We start from the raw sequence: 7452 nt of genomic DNA on the forward strand, positions 1-7452 counted from the left end.
CCCTTGTCGAGTTTGCCAATGTGTTCGGACTTGATGTTTCGCCTACCCGAACATCAAAGCCCAAAAAGTATAATGTTGCACCATTGTGGAGGGCCATGACGGGCCGGGATTTCATTCTTACCAAAGAGTGTCTTGCTTTTCACATCCAAAACCCGATCTTGAGGCTTACATATCGATTTCTTTCGGGTACTCTTTTCGCCCGCCGAGATCCGGCCATTGTCAACCAATTGGACCTTGTATTTATGGAATCATACCTCAACATTCAAGGGAGAGATAGGTATCACTTCAACGCACCTCTAGTTTTTATAGAGAAGTGGGCAAGGTTTAGAAATGGGGATGATGATGGAATGAAGCACATAGTGAATGGTGGACTCATAACTAGACTTGCAAAGCACTTCAACCCAAGGTTCAATGAGAACAATGAGTACACTCCACTTACGGGGGGAACAAGAATTAATGAAGATCTACTTGTCGTCCAACACCATTGGATAACCCTTGAGGGGGTTGATAAGAGGATAAAGTGGTTGACAAAAGGGAGCGATCCACTCTATCTCCCAATAACCGATCTACCACGGATCTCCCCAAGAAGAGGAAGCTTGTCCCCAATGCCCTCCTACCTCATCCCAAGTCAAACAAGGCAAACTCCACCTCCACAAAATCCACCACCACAACAAGAACAACAAACTCAAAATGAGAAGATAAAAGTGCCTCCTTACCCCTTTCCCTACCAACCATATAACCATCCAAATCCCTTCATCCTCCCCCGTGACGACTTTGTCACGGGAATTTTGCAAGATTTACACTACCGTCAATATGAGACATCCGTGGATACTTATTATGCTCTTTACCCCCAATACTATGAGATGGCTCAAAATGGACGGATTAGTGAGGAAGGAGCTTTCCCCTCATGGGCTCAAATGGAATTGCTCTTTCCCAACTCGGAGAAGGCTAATGAAGGGGCGAACGGTCGCAAAGGGGAAGAGAGTGGGGATTCTTGTGGAGGTGATACGGTGAAGCTTGAGAGTGAAGATGAATTCATGGATCCAAGTTTAAGTGATGCTTCAAAGGATATTTGGGATAGCGATATAGAGGGAGATGATGCGGATGCCTAGGAGACTACTTCATCACTAGGTGGAACAAGCATGAGCGGCCACCTAAGTTCAAGTGAAGTTCTCTCATCTCTTCTCTTTATCTTTATTTTTCATGAAAAGAAGTTTGTGTCTTGTCTCTTTGTATTTCATTTTGATCATTGTTGGTTTAGTCCTAGCAACATCAAAGGACTCATACCTCGGTACCATTGAGGTGTTCTTATTTTATTGTTCCCATTTGTAAAATCCAAAATGACAAACTAGTTTCATGCATAGCATAGTGTGTGCATGAACTATACCCATCCTTGGACATTAGCAATAGTGTCTCACTCGGTTTGGGGAAGTTAATGCATACACAACGGGAGGTAATCTAAATTATCCTCTCCGTCATAACAAAAACCATGCATCATGTAGTGTAGCTTAGTATAGAATTGCATTTAGTATAGAAATCATGCATCATCTTTGCATAATTTCCATCATTTTGGCCATTGAGGACAATGCCCATATTAGTGTGGGGATGGGAATTCTAACATTTAACTCTTATTCAAAAACCCATAAAAATTGAAAAAATTGAAAACCCAAAAACAAGTTCATTTCCTTTGTATATATTGTCTTGTATATATTGTGTTTGTTTTATCCTTGTTCACATTGATTGACTACGCCACATCCGAGACATGAGGATATTGAAGACCGCATGGTATGATCTTTCCAATCTCCTTTTTCCTCTTTATGTTAATGACTATGTGGCTTTATTTTGATTGATGCGGTATAACAATGTGAACTTAGGACTTGCACTTAGATTATATGTCATATTAGTTGGTAGAATCATATGCATTAGGATGTTTACATGTTAGTTGCATCATGGCATGTAGTTTGTATGTTAGAAAAATTTTGCGAAACCGTCTACTTGGGAAGCTTGACAAGTGTATATAGGCCCTAGTAGATGCCTTTTGTTCTTAAGACTTTGCTTGTTAGAATGCTTGTAAAACACCCTAGGATGTGTCATGCTAGTATCCTTTAACCCATGGATTAAGGCCGAGTCAAGAGTACCTTGTGGTGTGATAACTCCTTGGCTACCGTTTATTCCAAGGTGACCCTTGAAACCATGCATACATCCATCATCCATGTTCTAGCATATATTTTTGTCATCAAAGGGAATGGGCACAAAAAGAAATCAATTTGAGTTCAATGAAATGAAAAGTGAAAGAAAGTTTGCAAAAATGCATCAAAAAGAGGAGCAAAAATAGACTCCTAAGCTTCAAATACAAGGCACCCTCGTTACTAATTGGGGTGACTTTGAAAATATTCAAAAAGAAATGCAAAAAGTTGTCAAGTATTGAAATGCCAAAAATCAAAAAGAAATGGCAAAGAAAGTGTTCTCAAATGTCAAACGCCACAAGAAATTGGGGGGAAAACAAAAACAAAAGCAAACTCCCAAAGTGAAACTCAAATATCTATTGATCCCTTTATCCATCATATCCATTTTTGTGCATGGTAGAGAGGGGACGACCCTTCTTCTTGTCTAGGCAAGAGGGGGAATTCCGCGATCCTCCAGTGTTTCTAACACCATAGGGAGTCTACTCTTGACAAAAGCATTTAACGATTGAGGACAAAGGTACCCTAGCTTGACACATTTTGGAGGTGATTTATTGGTATCCTTCTAGGCTTAGTAGTTTGAACAAATTGCATCTATGAAGGATTGTGTACCCTTGAATTGCTTCCCTTGTAGATAATTTCCGCCACTTGATGAGGGAGTGGCTATTCTTTTTGTAGATGCATCCATTATGTGTTTTTGTGTGCTTAATGTTTGGATGTGTCGCCATTTTGGCAAGACCCACCTTGCCTTGCAAGAAGGCATCCTACCTCATGGTTGTCTTGTTGTGAGTTGAAGGGGCGGAGTGAGACCCGCTAATTGTTTCATATCGGCTATATTATTAGGATAGGTTAGTATTGGTCCTAGTCTTTGTCACCTCTTTACTCGGGACGAGTAAAGGTTCGGTTTGGGGATATTTGATGTGACCATAATTGGCGCATATTTAGCCCCCGAATTACCCTTGTTTCCATGCTTTTTAGTGCTTATTTGGGTCATTTCTTATCTTTAGTTCTTTGTTTTGCATATTCTTTGAGATTTTGATCCCTTGGTAGGAAAGGAGTAAGAATCTTGCATTTTCATGGCAAATCGAGACTAAATTGATCAAATTCAATGACCAAGCATCAAGGAGAGACAAGATTAGAAGGCCTTTGTACATGTCATAGTAGAAGAGCAATGTTGAGAAAAGATCCTTGAGTCCCCAAGGAAATCCCCAAGGAATTTATGAAGAAAAGGGAAGAAAAGAAGAAGTTACCACCGATCGACAATCCGAGCGGATTGTCAACAATCCGCCCGTCCGCCCTTGCACAATCCGAGCGTCCCAGCTGGAATCCGCTCGGATTCCCCTCAAGATCTGCCCGGATTCCCAGAATCCGCTCGGATTCCATCGCCCAAATCCGGCCGTCCCGACCCTAATCCGCCCGGATTCCTTCACAAAGACGGGTTGTCTTCTTCAAGCTACGAAAAGAGAAGCCCTTCTCTCCAAAAATACCGGCTTCTCCTTGCTCAACTTAAAAAGTGTAATTACTAGTTTAGCCCTTAGTTAACCCTAATGCATCCTCCCTAATTTTCACTATAAATACCCCATTAGTCTAATTAGAGGAGCATGTTCTTCTTATCAATAATTAGTGTAGTTAATATCAATCAAATCTCTCTTCAATATTGTAATCAAGTATTAATCAAGTTTTAATCCAAGTTTTAGTTCTTTAATCTCTCTTTTGTTCATCCTTTATTTTGGGTAATTGAAGATTATTTGGGTTATTATTGGGAGATTGACAACCTCTCAATCTAGCATTCAAGTACTTCTATTATTCTTGCTTTATTACTGGAATAATTAGTAGGTATAATCTCTTAATCCCTTTTTAATTATTGTTAATTACTTTCATTTATTCATCATGTTTCATATTGTTGGTATGATTGACACCTTGCTAGCATGATCAACATGATAATGAGTGAGTAGTCTCTTAGCTAGGGTTAATGGGTGATTAGGGGAAACCAACATGGGGAATGATTCATGCTTAAATTAATATGCTTTCATATCTTATTTGCTTGCTTGTTTTGATCTCAACTCATGCACATGTTATATTTGATGAAATGCTAAGCCTATGAATCCTTGCATTTACTATCATCTCCTATCTTTTCAATGAGGCTTGTAAGACATAACCCAACTCGAGTCTCATTAGACCATGCATGTTGTTGAGTAGGGAAGATTAAGTCGACTTGTAGGTGTTGTACAATCTAATCGATTCGGCTCCGGGACCCAAACTTTCCTAGGATTGTAAGATATAACCCAACTCAATCCATCACAACAATAATTGCTTGCTTATAATTTGAGAACATGTTTGTATGATCATATCCCATGATTCCCCTATGATCCCATGACACCCTAGTGCCTTTAATCAATTGTTTACACCCCTTTTTATTCATCTTGCTTGTTTATTTTCATTGTTATTCTAGTTTAGTAATCTTCTACATCAACCCAATTTGTGACACCCCTTAGACACCACTAGTTACAATAGAAATCTCATTTCAACTCCCGTCCCTTGGGATCCGACCTTTACTTGCCTCTTTACTAATTGTAGAGTTGCTTGTTAAGCTATAAATTGTGTTTTGATTCGACCGTGACCAACGACCACATCTATTTATTTGTGAATACGAAACGGACCGATCACCGCCCCACCGGCAACCACACACACCTTGTGAATATCCGCCTTTTCTTCAAGTACGCGCTGCCGGCACCTCGCACCGACCGCCGGCCGGCCGGCAGGACGCCCCCTTGCTGCGTTTTGCTTTTAATCGTTCTCCCATTTCCCCTTTTTTCAATTGTTTTGCTGAAGCCGTGTAATTTGGTTTTGAGTATTAGGATTATTATAGGTTTATTATTATTAATATTATTATTATTAATATTATTATTATTAGATTAGTAGTATAAATAGACCACCTCATATTAGTTTACACTACCTTGCATTAGAAAATTAGACTAGAAAATTAGTATTAGTTTATCATTCTCTCTCAATATTGTAGAACCCTAATACTTACCCTCTCATTTTCATTCAATAAAATTTGCAATCTTTCTTTAATTATTAGTTTAATTCTTCCTTTGTTTATGCAAGTTCTTCATCTCTCATTAGTATACAATTAGTATTTTGGGTTGTATTTGAAGATTAGAAGAAATTCATTCTTCCATTATTATCCAAGATTGCTACTTTCCTCTTTGTTGGTACAATTCTCATCTTTTGTTTGCGTTTACTTTCATTTGTTTACATTTCTTATGTTGTTTAATTGTTATTCATCAAAAGTATTAGTCTTTATCATGTTTGCAATGTTTACTTGTATATTGTTGGAAATTGTTGGTAATTTCTCACCCATGAACATGTGTGAGTAGTCTTATCTAGGGTCTAGGGGGAATTTGGGTAATTAAGGGGATGATTTTGGGTTGTTAACCTTTTGAATTGGGTGATTATGTGGTTTCTACTCTTAATGCATTTGAAGTGTTTGTGGAAATGCCTCAATGAAAATTGGACATTTCATTAACATGTTTGGCTTACCTTGGTGCATTGTGCTATTAGATAGTTTTAGAAGTGCTTATAGATGAGTTTTAATGAAAGTTAGAACATCTCTTTGATGCATTCGATCCGTCTTGGTGCTCATGCTATTGGGTAGTCTTTATGCCTTATTTGTAGCTAGTTCATCTCGATCAAGTGACAACTTATTGAGGAGCTTAAGGTGACTAAGAAATTAGTCTTAAACCCTTAACCACTATTATTACCCTTTTCTTGTTAGACCTTGTTTCTCCCCCTAATTGCCCTTTGTGAACCCAAAGACCTTAGCCTTCCATCAATTGAATACAATCCCATTTAGTTTAATTTAACTTGTTTGCATCTTAATTTAGATAAATCAACATCTTATTTTGTTTGACTAAACTAAAGACTTAAACAAACCAAGTATCTAACCCCCGCCATCTTCGTGTTCGACACCCGAATAAATACTACTTTTATTTGGTTTTATAAATTGTTTTTGATTGGGAAGTGACGGCAAATCCTTATATCAAAAAGGCGCCGTTGCCGGGGATGGCGTTAGGTTATGCTTAGTTAGTTGAAGTTTCTAGCTTTAGTCTTTACTTGTTGTTTGCTTGTTTGTGTAGCTTGTGTGCATCTTGTAGAGTGTGTGTGATTTTTGCCTTACCCTAGTGTGTAAAAGCACTAGGAGTCTTACGGTTTGTCAAGTTGTATGCCTAGGAGGAACCACCAAGCTTTGCTCTTTGACTCCGATCCCGAAAGGCTTTTTAGAGCCTTAAGGAATAGGACCATTGCAAGGGTTAGAACCTCTTCTCAAGCAACCATAAACCAAGCAAATTCACCCACCCAACCTCTCTTTGAAAACACAACACAACAACAACCAAACAACACCATTGATCACCCCCTAGAAAATCCTTTCTACAATTTCCAACTCCCAAATACTCCACCTCAAACACCACCCCCTCATATACCAAATCTACCACCAATGGCTTTACGTGACCATAACCTTCCTAACCACAATGATGCTTGTGACCCTATCAATTTTGGCACCTTGGCCCCAAACAACTTTGAAATGCATCCCACCCAAGTCGGGTTAATTGAGAAGGACTTGTTCGGGGATCATATTGAAGAGGATGCCCATGCTCATCTCCGGAAGTTTAAGAGGAAAGTTTCAATGATGAAGAAGAATGGGGTGTCCGAAGACACCTTGAGAATGATGTTGTTCCCGTTTTCATTGACGGGCAAAGCGGACCGATGGTTGAACATCCACCCACCGGATACATTCACTACTTGGGATGCTTTGGCTAAAGCATTCATGGCCAAGTATTACCCTTCCTCCAAGACCGCGATGCTCCGTAATGAGATCCATACGTTCCAACAAGAGGATGGGGAGTCCTTGGGTGAAGCTTGGGACCGTTATCAAGACTTGATAGCGAGTTGCCCCCACCATGGAATACCGGAATGGTACATCACTCAAACTTTCTTCCAAACTTTGCTACCGAGGACTAAGGAGATGGTAAATGCCTCCGCGGGGGGAAGATTTGATCACTTGAGTGATGAAGAGGGCACGGCATTGATCAAGAAAATGGTAGATTCGGAAGCAAACTATGGTTCTAGAGGAAACATGCTAAGAAGGAATGGGAAGTTTCCTAAGGAAAACTCCTCCAACTCCGAGACAAATGCCAAGCTCGATTTACTCACAAAACAATTTGAGAAGTTTCAAAGAAATCAAGTGCACCAAGCCGCAACCTCACAT

The 7452-nt window shown here is 39.5% G+C and overlaps 1 non-coding gene across 1 annotated transcript; it reads right to left on the bottom strand.

The window, feature by feature from the left end:
• Positions 1-7044: 7044 nt before the first annotated feature.
• On the bottom strand, positions 7045-7151 carry LOC141615697 (small nucleolar RNA R71). The gene has a single exon (XR_012530102.1). It is a non-coding gene; the product is annotated as a small nucleolar RNA R71 (small nucleolar RNA).
• Between the last annotated feature and the right edge of the window lie 301 nt (positions 7152-7452).

Source organism: Silene latifolia, chromosome 11 (assembly GCF_048544455.1).
Source record: "Silene latifolia isolate original U9 population chromosome 11, ASM4854445v1, whole genome shotgun sequence".
NCBI classification, from domain to species: Eukaryota; Viridiplantae; Streptophyta; class Magnoliopsida; order Caryophyllales; family Caryophyllaceae; genus Silene; species Silene latifolia.